Here is an 18,343-nt window from a genome sequence, read left to right as displayed (position 1 = left end):
TATAATTATGAAATATAGAGAGAAACCAGAGAACTGCCTCCATCTTCTCTCTGCCCATCTTATCTTAGCATTAGAGATTCCATCAAAAATAAAAAGCTACTCAGTATTACAGGAAAAGGAGTTTTGGCTCAGTGATAGGTGAGAAGCTCAGAAGATCAAGAGCCTTCCTTTCCCTACCTCGATCTCAAACACTTTTTTTTTAGATTAGGAGACAGCCTGTAGTAATACCTCATAAAAGACCTAGTGTGGCTTCTCTACAGCATACATTTGGAAGAATAATACATGCTAATAATATATTACTAACAGACTACATGTATATTACATTTCATTGTTTCACAATGTATTAAACTACTACATAATAAAATATATATTCTTATTCCCATCTTAATGTAATAAAATAGAGGAAATTTTTGAAGGGAGAAAAATGCTAAGCAACGGAATTAAATCTGTACCATTACGAACATCATGGGCAAAGTATTTTTAAACTAAATTTACAGTGTTTGCTTTCAGCCTCCATAGCTACTATGCCCACAAATGGCTTGTATTATGTGAATATTCCAGAGTAATTACATTAGCTTTAATGTTTTGGATTGGAGCTCTAGTGTAATTTTGAAGTGAATCCCCTGAACACTTAATGCACATTCATTGGTTTTGAAGAATGATTTTGGTGCATGCAAGCTAGATTACTCTTGGAAGAAACTAACCTAGAACCCTGTCCATGGTGTGCACCAAATTTGTTTCTACAGCTAACGCAGAAAGTAAGTTCTGAACCAATGACAAACAGCTTCAAATGCTATGCATGGTGGGGATATTAATGACAAAAGACTGAACTATATTTAGTCTAAAGTAAAAGTCTTGAGCCATATATAAGGATGTTAAAGCTCGTACATCTACAACTACTTTGATCAACTGATCCATATTGATATTGCACTATGTTATTTGATATGTAAACAGAGCCTGTATTTGAACGCAAATACTATAACTTAAGAATTTTAACATACTTGACTCACACAAGTTTTCTGCCACTAGGAACATTTACGTTTCTTGAGCTTGATGCTACAGCGATATAAATGCAGTTATTCTTGCAGTTAGAGAAGATGTACCACTAAAAACAAGTCTGAAGTCACAGTCTCCAGCTGAAGATATGCACAAATGTATAAAACAGCTCAGTATGCACTCTGTTACATAGTTTAATGTTAGCATGTGGTATTGTTTGGTGAAAGTGAGAGAGCTGCAAACGAAAATCAATTTGTTATTGCTTATATTGAAGTCTGTAAAAAGCATCACCATGAAACTTCAAGAATTTATGGCTTAGGTTCCAATCATGCTTTAGTCATTAGGGTTTTTATTGTTTAACTCAATACAGGCTAGATTTTGTGAAAGATGCACATAAGAAGTGGAAAAAGTAATGACGTCATATGTCAAAGAAAATGTATACAGTTAATTAAAATCAGGGACATCTTCCCACCTGAGTCTGACCTAGCATTTAAACATGTTCTGAGTCAGATTAAGAAAAAGCTATATACTGAGCTATCTTAGGTTTATTCCTCATGCATCAGTCTGATTATTAGGGAAAATATATCATAAATAGTAACAGTATGATGCTTGTAAACAAAGATTACACTTAGTTCATATAATTTTTATCTGGTTTGTATGTGACAGTTCTCTTTTTCTCTCAGAGTCATCTAGAGGAAGTCTTTTTCATCATTACTGAAAATTTACAAATACACTTCCATGAAAATCAAACTGGTATTAGAGAAAGCTGGTAAAGATTGTGATACAATGTTCAGGATATATGTAAATGAACATGAACTTCTGAAAGACCACAGATACACTAAGTCTTTGCTTCATGAAACAATCATTTTCAAGCTGTCTATTAGCTGGCAGTGGGTCACAGAATGATACTATTCAAGCTGCCATGCTGCACACAAGTGCCAATGGAGGAATCATGGGCCAGTGGTTAGCTAATGGCCCACAACTTGTGCGGGTGGACACAACTGTCAAGTCCACCATCAATCTTTCCAGGCGAATTGCTTCTTTCTTTTTGTCTCAGTTTTTATCGAATAGAGAAGCGTTTTCATTGCCATCTTCCACAGAATATCAATAAAATTTTATGAAATAGTGGGGGCCAAGCTATTTACAATAGAAAAGGATGAATTATGATAAAACTTAACTTGCTAATAAAGCTACAAATAGCAACGTAAATGTAGTAGTGCTGGTTATGAGTCTCACAGTATTAATAACTTTTCCTGGTTTTAGTTAAAACTCACATTTTTGAAGCTATAATACTATGTATTACTTTTAATACACCATTTGTGTTAATAAAGCCTTTTGAGCACGTGGCATGTTTACTTCTGACTTGAGCAAATTTGGTTTTTTCCTTTCTTATGTGTAAGATAGACTCTTTCTCTCACTTATTTAGAAAATACTTCAGGTGTGAACTTTTCTTTCCTTTTTTCCTTCACTTTAGTCACAGTATTTTTAAAGGACTTTTGTAATCCCCCTTTCAGGCACTCAGCTTTCTTTTCACAATTCTTTTGAGGAGTTGGTTATTGGTGTACACAGAAACCAACAATATTTAGCAGATCCAGTGATATTTAAAATCATGCTAAATCCCACCAAAAGTCCTGTTACTTTGCACTTTTAATATCTTGCCATTCAGTTGGGTGAAAGAGTGTAAGTACAATTTCATTCTCAGTGCTCCACCACCAGCCACTTCAGATTCTGCAGTTACAACCACTGTAGATGTATTTTTCAGGTTCTTTTTTTCCCTGTTCTCTTACTTGTAATTTCTTCACAATGTCTATTTGACTAACATTTATTATTTCATTCCTCAGGCTTATAAATGTCCGGAAAGTTAGAGTATCTTGTTAGCATTTCTGCTATCATTTTACATCTGTTTCATATCCTCAGTGATTTGTTGCTGAATTTTTCAGATTTCCTTAAATGTCTTTGCATGCTTAAAAGTATTTGTAAAAACACTGAAGGCTATAGCTACATCAAGCTTTTTAAATTTTTTTTTATTCTGAGGGTTTGGTTAAGATTTTTCAATATTTTTCAAACAATTTCGTCACTGTTTCTCCTCATGTCTGACTGCCTCCTTTAAAAGGATGTTCATATTTTTCAGTCTCGATACAAGAGAAAATTACCAAAAATGCATTTTGGTCACTGTGATTTATTACAGAATTTATAGCCCGAATCTGAAAATAAGGGCATCAAAAAGTATTACATCCATTGCTTTAAATTAGTAACTAACAGCTTTCATTTTCTTCCAGTTTCCATGAACCTATTTAATTTCAACTTGCTATGGATGAAAGGAAAGAGCTCTAGCACAATAGTGTTAAGGGGCTTATAAAAAACCTTTTAAATCTTAACCTTCCACATGAAATACACACAACGGGGTTTCACTCAAGTATGTATGATAGATGACATGAGTGAGGGAAAAAAAGAAAATGTAACTATATAGGGCTGATGACCAAAAACAACCATGAGGAGTCAATACTACAGATAACTTCAGTGTAAATTTTTGTAGTAAATCATGAATCTTTCTAGATGGCCTTTTTAAAAAACCCAAAATCAACTATGCTCTACTTGTCTTCTTTTCACTAAAAAAACAAGTATGTTATATTTGTTTTCTTTTCCTTCTCCTTAATGCTCCCTAAAGCCAACATGCTGAAGAAGTACAGATATAATTGCATGAAATTAGGTGTCTCTCTCTGCTTGGGGCACTGCTTTTTTTTTTTCCATACAGCATTTGCTACTTACTGCAGTAATTCCATAAAATCAATATTTATCTTTAACATAGAAAACAAGAAAATATTTTTTATTTCACATAGTGAAAGCTGTACAAATTGAGCACAAATTACACTGAGCTGCTACAGAACAAGTTCTTAAGTAAAAGAAAAGCTGACTCTCACTATTTAATACCAAGATTATGGAAGTTCCTAGTGCTATTAGAAACAAAGTGCCTTCCCCCCAACTACTAAGGCATAAAAATTACAATGTAATTTGGAAATTTCATTTTTAAGCGCTGCTGTGCAGTCCCTATAAACACAAACAGCACATTGACTAGGAATCACTAATATGGGTTGAATATGCTGAAACTGCAAAAGATAGCTCATAAGACTTCTGCTAAAAATCCAATAACCAGTTACAAGAGGAAGTAGAGGCAATTTCTCTGTGCTGGGAGTTGTTACCACCAGGATTCATGTCTGTCAGTAAAGACATAAACCTCATAATCTCTTCTCTAAGAACACTCTTATACTCCCCCCCGGCTTCCTTCCACCATCCCAAAAGAACTACACAGCAAGTAATATCTAGTATTTAAATGGAATTCCATCCATTAAAGCAAATCAAAACAAGAGAGCAAACTCCTCATTACTAAACCAGCAGGACAGACTGCCTCACTGAACTAATTATTAGCCATTTTATATCTCCTTCCTGGATCATGCAGTTAAAACACTCTCAGGTGATAAAAGCAAGCAATTAACTAGGGAACAGGATCAGTTTATGTCATCTGCACATTCAATTCAATGAAAATAGTCTATTACCTGACCAAAAAAGAAGAGGTGGCAAGTCTACAAGTGAAACTTGTTTTTTCATGGACTGTAAGACACTACCTTTCCTTCAAACACCTGAGGTAATTTCCAGTGATGTCTAAATCAAAACACACCTATTTCAGAACTTTCTTGATATGCATATGCTGCTACTTTTGCTATATGTGGACAATCCAGCAAATAGTATGAGCCTAGAACACACATGATGATGAGAATACTAGGTGGTGAGAAGCACATCCTTCCATGCATTCTATGTTGTCTTCCCCCTTTATACTTCGTTTTACTTATTTCTTCGTATTATTTTATGTATCACATTATCAATACTAATGGAGCAATATTAACCACAATGCTAATAATTTCTCTCAATTCCTCATATAATGCAAGTCCATCTTCATCTTCACAGATGAACAGTGCTAGGAAACCAGAGAAAGCCCAAGTTAGATGCAGTAGTGATTTCTCAACAATGTCAGGTGTTCTGCTTGCTATACGTAGTTTTGGATATTGCTCAGTTTTTCTCAACTATAAAATGAGTAATTTTTTCCACCTCAACAGCATTAGTGACATTCAATTACTCCTTCTAAAGCACTTTGCAATTTTCAGATGAAGGACTTAAAAATTTTGCAAAAAGATCTCAAAAGAAGAAATTAACAAAACAAACCCCAAATAATTGATTCAGTAGCTGAACACAAGCACAAAAACTAGTTTGTATCTAAAAACGCATTTTTTCCACAGAACTTTTATTTCCTCCACCTGTAAGAGTAAAATGTATCCTACATTCCAGAAATAGTCTGCATTGCACTACTCACTCTCATTGTCATGATAGTGAGAGCTATCATATAAAACGCTTTATAGCAACTTGGTGAACATATTCCTGTGAACTAAGGTTAGTAAGACCACATTAATCAAAAGGCAAACTTCCAGTAATAAAGGACAAAGAAAATACAAGAAAATATAAAAGTTCAATACAGCTTAAGCATCTAAATTACTTTAATACACTATAACATGGTCTAACTAAAAATTGGTTCGTAAGTTGGTAACAAAGAATCTATTAATACATGTCATATTTCTGCAAAATAACAAAACAATATTCAGATACAGAATATGCTCCTTAGACTGCAAGGAGTTGTTAACTGTTTTTAAAAATGCTGTAAGGATAAACACACTGTTGAGGATTACAGTGTTCCGAATTCAAAATCCCAAACATCTATGCATTATTATTGTCATCCCCACCCTCAAAAAACGTACATTACGTTCCTGATTTTCTCTAAGTGCTTTGCTCAATATGTGATAGATTGTGGCATGGGTCACAGTAGTAGATGATAGAAAGCTACAACATCCCATTCAGAACTGCAGAGTGGGATGCATTTGGTTCACGAGGACAAAGCATATTGCTTCATCTGTTGAGGATTGCATAGCTCAGTAGGGAAACCACCTCTTCCAGTGAACTTAATCCTCACTCCTGCCCCACAAACCTTCACACTATTTACATTCCTACAGCTACATTTTTTGAACAAGTGACAGCTGTCCTGGCCTGTATAAACATAGGAAGAAGAAACTTCTTAATGAACTGCTGTAGAGAAAAATATATTCACATTTTCTGTATCACAGTTCACTACTGCAAATGCCTTCCCATACACATACCTGAAAATAAAATTAAGGTATAAAGTCAGATACGAAGTTTACTTATTGTACACTCATTTCTGATGAACAAGTATAGTATGAGAATCTGCAGATTATATTCATTTTTATAGTCTGCAAAATGGTCAATTACTAATAAACACACAATTACAGTAAGGTATACCTCGAGGTAGGTACAAATATTGGGCTTACTAAGTTAGATATGTTATTTAATTATTTTTGTAGAGGACTAGCAGTACTGACTTTAGGACTTCAAACAGAATACTTTCCCCAATATGTTCATGTTTCAGAGTCGAACTTTCTGTTTTACTTCTTGACCATGACAGAGATCACTCATACCTCAAAGGGTATGAAGTGTCCCTTTGGAGGTACAAAAGTGAAGCACAAACGCTCTATAATGTTATCACTTCTCACAGTAGTAGTTCTGGTCTCCTAATACTTGGTGTTTGACATAAAGAAGTCTAGTTCTTAGAGCTGAATAACTGCCTTAAGTATGAATTTTGATTTTCATTAAAAATGAAATTGTTTAAGATGGATGACTGTGAAGAAGAGACTGGAAATTAGTTTGGAGGTGAAAGAGGAATACAAAGAAACCCAAGCTTCCTATTTTCTGAATGTTTTGCATTTTTAAATGACGAAGTATTTCTTTAAAAAACAAGATTGGCAGTTCTACATGGAAGAGAGTTGAGCTGATCCAGACTCCGGCTCTGAAAAGCAACAAGGTCACTCCTGCATCTTGGAGCCGCCTCACCTGCCTGCTCTGGGTACATTTTTACTAGGAATAAACCCAGGTTGCTGTCACACATTGTATGGCACTTGTTACCTACAGAGGTAATAACGTAGGAAAATTATGCAATTGTAAACTTATTGTTTGCAGCCCAGAGATGGCTTAAAGGACTATACAGATCTACTGACACATAATAGAACTTTTCTCTTCTTTGAGTTTTATTGATGTAAGTTACTATGTGTCCTCCATTTTCCTAGTAGGACAAGGCTTCTGTACCACCTATTTTAAAAGAGATAAAGATGGGCATAGTAGACAACAAGCAGTTCCTGAAAAGAATCAAAGCAGTACACTATGAAGACAGAAATGAAGCAATAAATCGATACATCACCTATTTCTCCTACCTTTTTCCTATTTCTGAGGTCTTCTTCATAATGCCTACTTCTGAGACAGAAACATTCCTATCAGCAGCATCTAAATGTTTTTCATCTGCATTGTTTCTCAACTTTTTTAGAACTTAATAGCTGTATTTTCTCCAAACAATTATTCTGATGAAAACTGTATCATAGTCATTTTAGTCCGTAATAGCCTTCTTTACATTGATATCCCCGTAGATTTTTATAACCCATTTTTCCTGTGCACTACCGATTACATGTAATGTGCCAAGCAAAATGTGAGACTTACGAATGTCTAATGTGTGGGGTTTTTTCCCTTGTACTTAATTTATATTTTGAAACAAAGATTTGCAATTCAATTTCTTTTGTGTGCTGATTTATTTCATTTGTTTGGCAGGAAAGCTTACCTTATCTTTGTCCAACGTGTACAGAGTACATTATTAGTCCCTGCAATTCTATAGTAATACTCAACCTTCTATAGGTAGCTGCTTTTTCCTTTCTAAAGTTACAGGAATCAAAGATTTACATAGCATATGTTTCATAGCTGCGAGAAAGCCCATTACAAATTAAGTTTGTACAAGTCCACAGTAACCTGTCCAGCCTCCTCACTTCTCATTAAATAATGGTTTACACCATGAGAGGGAACTTTATGGAAACCCTACAATATTAGGGCAACTGAAAAGTGGAAAACACCTTCTAGAAAACCCCAATGACAGACACACACAGGAATAATACCACTGCTGGATCCCATACAATCACTCCTATGCTCTTGGAGTTTTTGACAGAAACATTAGAGAACATAAGAAGCACAAGTATGCATACATTTATGATACACATAAGATTTTTAATATTCCTTAAAAATCTATTTGATACTAACTGAATTAGAGGGGAAATTAAGTGTCTGAAAAGTAACTATCCAAGACGGACCAGAACTTAAGTTTACATTTTGTGCTCGAGAAAATTGCAGTGGACTTAATTCACAATCACAGATATCTTCCATTTCCAAAATCAGTCATACAAGTAGACTGTACTATTCATAGTAAGGCAAATACCATTTGCAAGAAAAAAATACAAGTTCTGTAACATTCACAGAAGCAACTAAAATAAAACACAACAAAAGAGCATACAATTGTACTAACAAGCGTATTTTTTGTGATATCATGGTGTAAGTCAACCTGCGTGATGACACAAAAGTTGTTACAATAACTGTCCTTGCCTTTTCATACAAGGAGGACACCTCAATTTAGTTCTTAATTCCGAATTTAGTTCTAAATTAATCTCTTCCTTATTCTATTCTATAGTATAATGTCAAAATAACATTGATTTCTTTGTACAGAGGCATTAAATATTGATTTAACTTGTTTACAAACTTTGTAACATCTGAAGAAGCAGACCAGGTATGGTCAAAGATCACATTCACTTGTCCATTATGCATCAGTGATAGAAAAGCTTGCATGCTGAATTTAAAGAAAATGTCTGAAGCAGAGTATCTTCTAGAACTGACTTCCTGATGATTAAGTTTTTTAGAAAATTAATTTCTCATTTTATTAAACAATGTCATTTTCTAGTGTTAATATTATTATGTATCGTATTAAGTTTAAAAATAGTTGAAGACTAATAATGAAAAGCAGAGCATGAGAAGTAGACAAAAAACACTCTAAGTGTCCAAGGAACCATGAAATTTGTAAGCGTAATTATAATACAGGTTAGTCTTTTCCACTTTTTTCATTACCATAAAACAAACTAGCACAATAGTATAGTATTTGCACGGCTTTTCAGGTCTCAGTGAAAAAGGAAATATTTTAAAATGTTTCTCTCTCTTCTCAGGTTAAAATTAAGCACTTACAGCTGTTGTGTATCAAAGTTCAACTGAGGCAGGCAACAAGTTTAGCCACTAGTGCTTTTTCAACAGCTAACACCACCGATGTTGTATTCTGGAATAGTTCAAGTTAGGTCTAAATGCATTCCTATCACTTCAATCTACTTCTGCTCCTACCAGGAGCATCCTACCAGGAATGGATTAAGATTTCAAAAGTAACAGATAAGTACGGACTAAAGTTCACGGGTTTTTAGTAGATAAAGTATTATATAGGCACTAGATCCCAAGATGCTTTATTTAATGAAGTTAAAAAATGTAAAGCTAATAATCAGGGTACAAAGAAATGAAGCATCCAGCATAATTAAGGTACAAGAGACTACATAGTCATGAAAATAATACACAAGGAATAAGAAAATAACCAAATAAATTAGGTCTGATTACAACTCAGGAGGAAAAGAGAGCATAGAAGCAGCAGAATCAAATAGTGCTAGGCAAGAGGGTTATGTTAACAGTCCTAAGCTTTGTGGCTAGAATATGAAAAAACCCCAACCTCTTGAATTTTTAAGAGAACCAATAACAGAGAGAGAAGAATCAACCACAATTTAAAACAATTATTACACTGTGGGTGTTTCTTACTTAGGAAGGGAAAAATTTAAATGGATGGCACAGGTAGCATATCCTAGCTAAGTATTCTTAGCAATGGAAACCAGTTTGACAAAGATACATAATGATTGTTCACTAAGTCATAATTTTCTTATCAGAGTAAAAAACTGTTTGTAATTTGTACCTTACAATATCTCTCTACTTCTAATCAAAGATTATCAACAAATGATTACCGGCATGTTAAGATATTTTAGTATTCTAAAAATAGTCTCTTTTGTAACTGTCATAAAAGAATCTAAAGCAAAGATGAATGAAAATGAAGATGAGTACTAATTTATTAATTCCCCTCAACAGCTAAGTAAGGTTTGCAGTTAGCTTACAGAAATAGATAAGAAATTTCATGTGGCTGATACATTGCAGAAATTATATATAGAAATTGAAAGGAATAAAATTACCTACTCATTTTCTCTAAATTAAAAAGTTAGGAAATAAATTCAGCCTCTCTCCCTTTTTTTGTTGCTATTACTTAAAATCTACAATAGGCTTTCTACCCCCAAAAAAACCATAAAGGTGGAATAAAAAACTTTGCTCCTTTTTGGTCACAAGAGGAAGAAGAAAGTGATGAGATTTTGACAATTTGGGTGGGGTACCTGAAATAGGAAATGTAGAAGAAACATGAGATGACAGTGTGCTGATTAAGGATCATGAGTACATCTCATATTGATAGCAGCAGATGTGACAGGACTGCCATAGTTTTTGGAAACTGGAAGAAGTCACATGTATATGCACGTTCATCATGGTAAGATTTTATAGCTGGGAAGACTCAAGGAATACACGTTAATAAGCTGAGGGGCTCTGAGTTCATAAGTTATCTGTTACATCTGTCCTTCCCCTGGAAAATCCAGACTTCTATATTTAGAAGAAGCCACCGTGCCTCTGGCTGTTATCTGTCTCTGTTGAAGCATGCTCACTCATGTGTAGTGCTGACTGGCTATGGATCTGGAGTGCTCCTGTGTCCTCTGGGGACTCAGAAGTTTGTTGGAGTGCAGGAAACACTTTCCTGTGCTTAATCTAAAGACAGGAATAGAATGAACTATTAGAAAACTATTGCAAAGCTACGGACTTACTATACCTGACTATTATTCAGGAATATTTCCACACACAAACCCATTCTAGCAGTACGCTGTAGACACACAGGATCCTCTTTGCTATTTAACATGTTCCATTTATTTTAGCATTTGCTGTGGGCAAAGGTTATAAAATAACCAAAGTTTAGCTAATAATTTGTTAAACTTGTAAAATCTTCCTGCATAAAGAAATTATGGGTACAAAATTTCTTAAAAGATAAGAGAAAGTGTTACAATACATGGCAACACACTGAAGTTGCCCGTTTTCATTTAGCAGCTTTGTTAATGATCTGAAGGAAAAGTCAAATCACAATTTAATTAAATCTCCAGATGGTATCAAATTAGGAGCTGCTGCAAACAACAGTAAGGGCAAAGAAATAAAAAGAAAGAAAGAAAGAAAGAAAGGATGGAGAAATGTCTATTGGAAACAAAAAAATTAAACTTAACCTGTAAAATAGAAATTAATACATTTTGAAAAATCAAGCCTAAATACACACATTCAATAAAATACAAATACTACTAAGCAATCATGTGAAAGGAAAAGAGAAACAAAACAGGTACGGACTTTGATTAAACACAAGTAATGGAATTAAATTGAGCATAGGGAAAAAAAAGCTTATTATGTACTAGATTGTGAGAAAGCTGCCTAGGAAAATTCAGAAATTCTGTTTTATTAATGCAGTTATTTAAAAAAACAGTTAAATAGGTGTACAGAGCAATGTCAGTTTCAAAGAGATGGACTAAATAAGCTAATACAACTTTTTATTGATTTAAAAGAAACATTTGAATTGTCAGATGCCCTAGAATCTATTATTATACTATCAGGTATACAGTACACAACAAAAAGGCAGTAGTCAAAGTAGGAATGACCCCAAGAAGCGTTCATTTTCTGAATAAGCGCATTTGTTCATTTTATCATATATGAAAAGATGACTTTTTCAACCAGTCATGTACATGCAAATTCTGTATCTCATAAAAAAGGTTTGAAGTATATATTTTTTTCCACTTATAACATGAATTCCCAGCAGCTCACAGCAAAACAGCTCTACAGATTTATTTTTACTGTACATTTATTTCAGTTTAAAGTACAATGCACAGAAACCAGTAGAGGCAAATTTAAGATGGCATTTCAGTATCATACAGTAAAATCAATCAGGTAACTGCTTGCTAGCTGCTAATTAACTGATAACTGAAGAGCAACATTTTTTGAAAAAAGCCTTTAAAATAAGTTTTATAATGAGCAAAATGACAAAACTTCAAATGCAATTTGTAACACAAACTGCTCATTTCTGTACAGAAAGTACTACAGATGTTGCCAGCTGGGTACAGGTAGGTTCCTACAAAGTTAAGATGTCAGAATTTTATACCACTGCTCCATTGCCTACATGATTTGCATCAAAGCCTGTATCCACTGCCTCTTTACTCTATGCAGTCCCTCCATTCAAAATATTGAGCTGATGTGAACTTTGCTGCTACCAAAAAGCATGCCATTTATGGAATCTCAGCATAAATACTAAAAACTCTAGACAATTCTAAAGAAGCTGCCGAGCTACGTCGTTGTAATTCTACAAATTTCGACTGTCAACTTGAATACAATGTCGATCATAACCTACAGAAAGTTCAGCAAGTATGTACTGACAATTAGTGCTTCAAAGTGTCCCATCCCATATACAGTCCTTGTAGCACATCAGAGACTGCCAAGACCTCATTACGAGGTGGCCACAGCTTTATTTGCAAGGAGGTGATGAAACAGGAACTTGAAAGATGGAGGTTTTAATATTAATCATGTTGGATCTTAATTTAAGGTATTTAATAACAGGGCACCTTTGAAAGGTCATTGATATTATAGGGAAAGACATTATAGGACATCTTAATGCTTAAAGTTAAAGCTTCCACACAGACAGAGCTTTGGAGAGTGGATGCAGCCCTCCAAGCCCCAGGCTGCAGGGAGCACCTGGGACCTCCCTCTGATGCCTGGAGCGATGGCCCTCTGTCCTTCAGTGTTGTCTTGGAGGAGCTGTGCTGCCAAGTTACAGGAGGAAGTGAGCAGGCTACGAAGCATCAGAGAACATAAAAGGGAGATATACAGGATCTCCTCTGAGACACAACAGCTTGAAGAGCCCTGGATTCCAGCCGCAGTAGAGATGTAGGCAGGGTTAAGGTAGTATTAAGGTAAGGGCAGCCTCTGGAGAAGATGAAGGTCATGACTTCTGCCTCCAACAGAAACGCTCCTGCCCTACCTAAGGGCTTACAACAACAAAATACAGTCACCACCCTCAAAGTGGAAGAGGAGCCGTATGTGCCTTCAAGTAAAGGATTTGGGCCACCTGACCCTAAACTGTGCAAGACCACCAGGAAGAAGTGGTGAGTGATCCTAATGGGCAGCTCCCTGCTGTGGGGGACAGAGGCACCCATCTGCTGACCTGACCTACCATTGAGAGGTTTGCTGCCTGCTGGGGGCCTGATCCAGGATGTTGTGGAGGGACTGTCGAAGCTTGCTGAGCCCTCTGACTGCTACTCCTTGTTGTTCTTCCATGTGGCCATCAGTGATACTGCCACAGGCTACCTGCAGAGTATCAAAAGTGACTACAGAGCTCTGGGGGCAGTAGTCAAGGGCATTGGGGGCCAGGTGGTGTCCTCAATCCTGCCAGTGAGAGAAAAGGGTATGAGGAGGAGGGCACTGATAGCATGGGTCAATAACTGCTTGTGGAGCTAGTGTTGGTAACAGAGTTTCGGGTTCTACAACCATGGGACCATGTTTACAGATCAGCATCTGCTCAGGAGAGATGGGATCCACCTCACTAAGTGGAGCAAAGCTATGTTTGAGAATAGGATGGCTGACCTGGTAAGGAGAACTTTCAGCCAGGAATAAAGAAGGAGGGAGAGAGTCACCAGCAATGCTGTGAGGGAGTGATGAAGAGGATGGATGAGCAGAGGGCCTGGGGTGATGGGACATGATGAATGCCTTCTTTATCTCAGTCTTAACTAGCAAGACTGGCCTTCAGGAATCGCAGGCCCCAGAGACCAGGGAGAAAGTCTGTAGCAAGGAAGACATACGTTTGGTGGAAGATGATCTGGTCAGGGAATACTTAAGCGAAATGGATTTACATAAGTCCATGGGCCCTGATGGGATGCACCCATGAGTGCTGAGGGAGTTGGCTGATGTCACTGCAAGGCCACTCTCAATAATCTTTCATCCATCATGGTGACTGGGAAAAGTTCCTGAAGACTGGAGTAAGGGAAATGTCACTTCTATCTTCAAGGAGGACCCAGGGAACTGCAGGCTGGTCAGCCTCACCTTGATCCCTGGGAAGGTGATGGAGCAGCTAATCCTGGTAACCATTTCCAGGCACAGGAAGGACAAGAAAGTCATCAGGAGTAGTCAGCATGGATTCACTAAGGGCAAATCATGCTTGACCAACTTCAGAAACTTCTACAATGAAATCACTGGCCTGGTAGATGAGGAGAGAGCAGTGGATATTGTCTACCTCAGTAGCCTAAGTAAGGCTTTCGGCATGTGCCTCCTGTAAGGTCCTCACGAAGAAGCTGTTGAAATATGGGCTGGATGAGCATGCAGTGAGGTGGACTGAAAACTGGCTGCAAGGCTGGTCCCAGAGGGAGATGATCAGTGGCACAAAGTCTAGTTGGAGGCCAGTAACTACCGGTGTACCCCAGGGGTCAGTATTGGGTCTGATACTGTTTCACATCTTCATTAATGATCTTGATAATGGGGCAGCGTCCACCCTCAGCAAGTTTGCTATGGCTCCTTTCACCAAGCAAAGCAGTAACTTCCTATCAGTTCTTACTGGTAGCAAATTTTCCTTTCCTCTACATGGCTTAGCTCTGCTGACTTCTCTTCCAACGTAAAAAGTTTACATTTACATTACCTCCTGAACAGAGGACTTACAGAAGGAGGTAAGAAATATTTTGCCCTACTGTTGTAACTAAGCATGTCTGCAATCTTAACCATGACAAAGTAATTGTAGTAATACAGTCTCATCAAAGGTAGTCACAACTATTTATAGCTTTGACTTGGTAACATGACTTTTTCCTGCTCATTAATGCCATTTCCTACAATTACTCTGTGTATAAACAGCAGAGGTCTCAGGCCTTCCAAAGTGACAGAAAGCAAAACAAATAAAAATGGAAAAAAAAAAAAAGAAGATAAAAGGAAGGGCAGCGCCAATGGTAAAAATCAAGTAAGTACAACTTAAAAGCAGGAAGTCCGGAGTATTATTGTTAATATGAAGCTATTTATAAGGCAAGAAACAAAAGAAATAACAAATTAAATGAATCAGAACAATAAGAAGAGTACACCTATGAACTGGAAATGACAATATATGTTTTCAGTATTTCTCCATAGGCTTTAAAAGTATGTTAGTGACACTGTGGAATCACAGATAAAGAAATAACATTCACTACTGTTTCTTAAAGGTTCAAAGAATAAAACCAAGATCACAGAGGTATGCATAGTAAACTACAAAGAAAGAAAGGTTGGGTAATTTGAGAGGGATATTAGGTAATCTTGCCATGCACGATTTTTAAATGTTTATCTCCTTTGTGTTATCAAGGCAAATATGTCAGCTAGCATTGCACTTCAACATAATATGAAAGGTGTACGTATGTACAAAACCTCTAAACCCCACCTACTGAAATGAAACAGACTTGAATCATAAACTGATGAAGTTATAGCAATTCTTCTTTTCATTTATCCCAGCACCATGTTTTATGTACAAAAGCATAAACACTTCCACAACAATTATCTAATGTGTTAAATCCCTGTGACATTTAGAAGGACAGCAATTTTAACAGGGACCAGAGATCATATTTTAGCCTATTATACCTTACAAGGTAGAAGATGATAGTGCATTCACTTAAAATAATTTTTATTTACTTTTTCCTCTGTAAAACTTTGGGCTTTTGATTTGAAATGAACTGATAATTGAAAAATTTTGAGGGTTCAGTTGATCCTACAGTTCTATTTGACCACATGAAGCACTTTCTCTTTCATTTTCTCACAGATAGTTCTCACTACAGAAAATGGGCATTTGTCAAAATGATCCAGATGACTACTGGAGTACGGAGATTTCCTTTCCACGATACACCTTGCAATCTTTTAATGATCTTTTCTTCCATGGTTTTTAAAACCTATAATCGGTGGTGGTGGGGGGGTGTCCAGCTGGAAAGTCTGAAATCACTTCCACTATCTACTGACGTTAAAGGAAGCCCTCCCTGACTGCAGCTATCACGCTGCAAATCAAAAGGTCTGGAGACATATTTCTTGTATTTCTACTTTTTAATTTTATCCTTCTATCCTTTTTTGGACTTTATAATCAAACTACCAGTGAGAAGATTTGTCTGCTTCTCCTGGACCTCTGTTTCTCTGAAAAATGTTTAGCTAGCGTATAGGGAATATTTAGGGGAAAGAAGTGTGAACAGCAGCTGTGGCTGCTGCACTGTAAAGTGTGTGGAATAGCCTTTGCAATACACAGTTTCCACAGGACTAAAGTTCTATGTCATTTGGATATGCAAGTCAACTGTAAGATTGCTTAAATCATCATTAAAGCTGGATTTAATGATGAAAACAAAACCCCAGGAAGAAACTGACCAGTCTCTAGCTCACTACAAAGAAGAAAAGTCTGGAAGAGATGAGTTTGGAATATGAACAGATAATGAATTTGGCATTGTGAGCCAATCTTCTTATATATAAATAAAACCCCAAAAAAGTACTTCGTGTACAGTTAAAAACAGTCAATGCCTGTTTCTTAACTGGCTATTTCCTGTAAATATGAGCCACAGTGTGAAATCCTGGTTCTACTGAAGTTAACTAACTTAATGGAGTTAGGATTTCAACCATTGTTTTTAAGCTGAATTTGTTCAAACATTTGACCATACTTTTTTCCAACTTTGTTTATTTTTTCTAAAAGCAGGTACAGTGTCTTGAGAGAAATTCCGCAGAACTGCTCTGCGTATGAATTAACACAAGGGAGTGACACATAGAAAAGTGGGATCCAAGAATCATCTTGGTGACAGGACAAAGTAAATTCCCTTTTTCCATAAAGAATAAAAATATCAGCCTCCTTTAGAAGCACACAGTTAGTGTTTGTTGGCTGCAACCATAGCAACTAAGGCAACCAGCATCATAAGAAGAGAAACACATTCTCCAAATCTAAATGCTAGTTTTCCCTAACTTGGCTCATGTTTACTTTATGCACTCCTGCCCACATATACACAAATATAGACTCCAAGTGATAGAAACTTCAGCTTCTGTTCTAAAAATATTTTTATTATATCAACCAATAATCAGTCTATTTACCTTTCTTTTATTCACAATGCAATTTGTTACCTTTATTGGATAATTTAAATCAAGCCATTTTTCTCCTTTCCATTTTTATTATTCAGCTTTATCTGTCCATCAGTTTTGCAGATACTTTTGCTTTTTTCTGAGTTACTACTTTATTCACCACTTTCTAATAGCAGTGTCCAGAGCTGCATGTAGTGTTCTGTTCAATATATCTCTCTGCTCCCTTACAGATTGGCATATTTTTTCTTTCCTCCACCTATTCCTAGCATGTGGATAACTATTGCACCTCTTTAGGTATCTGTGTAAAAGAGATACGAATGATACAATATACTAGATATGAAATGAATGTCTTGAATATACATATCAGAATACAGAAGCAGCATATGATTTATCAGTGAAATGGCAGTTGTGTATATAGGCCAGAATCTTAGGGGAAATACTTGAATAATAGTTCAAGGTTCTTTTTAAATATTAAGTCAGTAGCTGCAGTTAGTAACTTAGTCTATGGGGATTTGAATTGTGTCCAAGAGGTACCTCTACAGCAGCAAATAATTCAGTGCAAGAGAAGCAGAAAAACAGGCTGAAGTAGCTGGTGCCGAGGCTCCTCAGATTTCCATTACATAAAATTAGAGAAGTTTACTTGGAATTAGATGGAATCTGCTTTCATGTGCCAAACATGGTCCCACACTGCATGCAGCAAAGCTATCATACAAATTTTGCCTTCCTCAACTGCAGGCTTCTTTAGGGAGCACCATTTTGTCCTTTCCCCTACGCCATGCCGACGTCAGCAGCACATCAGTGGGACATTAGAGCCCCTGCCATTATTGCGCGCAGAAGACTCCCCATTATTTCTGCTCCTCCTCACACCATTTTTGAGTTATGTCATTGTGCCTGATGACTGTCCTACCTTCCAGCTCCAGATTTAGACAACATCTACAGCAATGGTCTCAAAACACCAGTAGAGGTGAACTGTGTATTTTTAAAGAATAGGTTAAAACTCTCATAGAAAAATACTGGCTTACTGTCAAATCTAAAAGATTACCAAGCACTGTATCAGTTGCTGTAAAATACTCCCTAAAAGGAAGCTGAAGCACTTCAATTTAATAGCTACTTAATAGTTAAAAAAAGCAACAACTGCTCATTTAAGGAAAAAATATGTCTTTGTAGTTGACAGAGA

At 36.3% G+C, this 18,343-nt stretch overlaps 1 protein-coding gene across 1 annotated transcript in view; it reads right to left on the bottom strand.

Annotated features, from left to right (window-relative positions):
* Positions 1 to 18,343, bottom strand: part of FER (FER tyrosine kinase) — a 180,528-nt gene that overhangs the window by 9,465 nt on the left and 152,720 nt on the right. The window lies entirely within an intron of this gene.

This window comes from Gavia stellata, chromosome Z (assembly GCF_030936135.1).
Source record: "Gavia stellata isolate bGavSte3 chromosome Z, bGavSte3.hap2, whole genome shotgun sequence".
NCBI lineage: Eukaryota > Metazoa > Chordata > Aves > Gaviiformes > Gaviidae > Gavia > Gavia stellata.
Note: the sequence above shows the minus strand (reverse complement) of the source record. Positions and strands in the feature narration are given on the sequence as shown.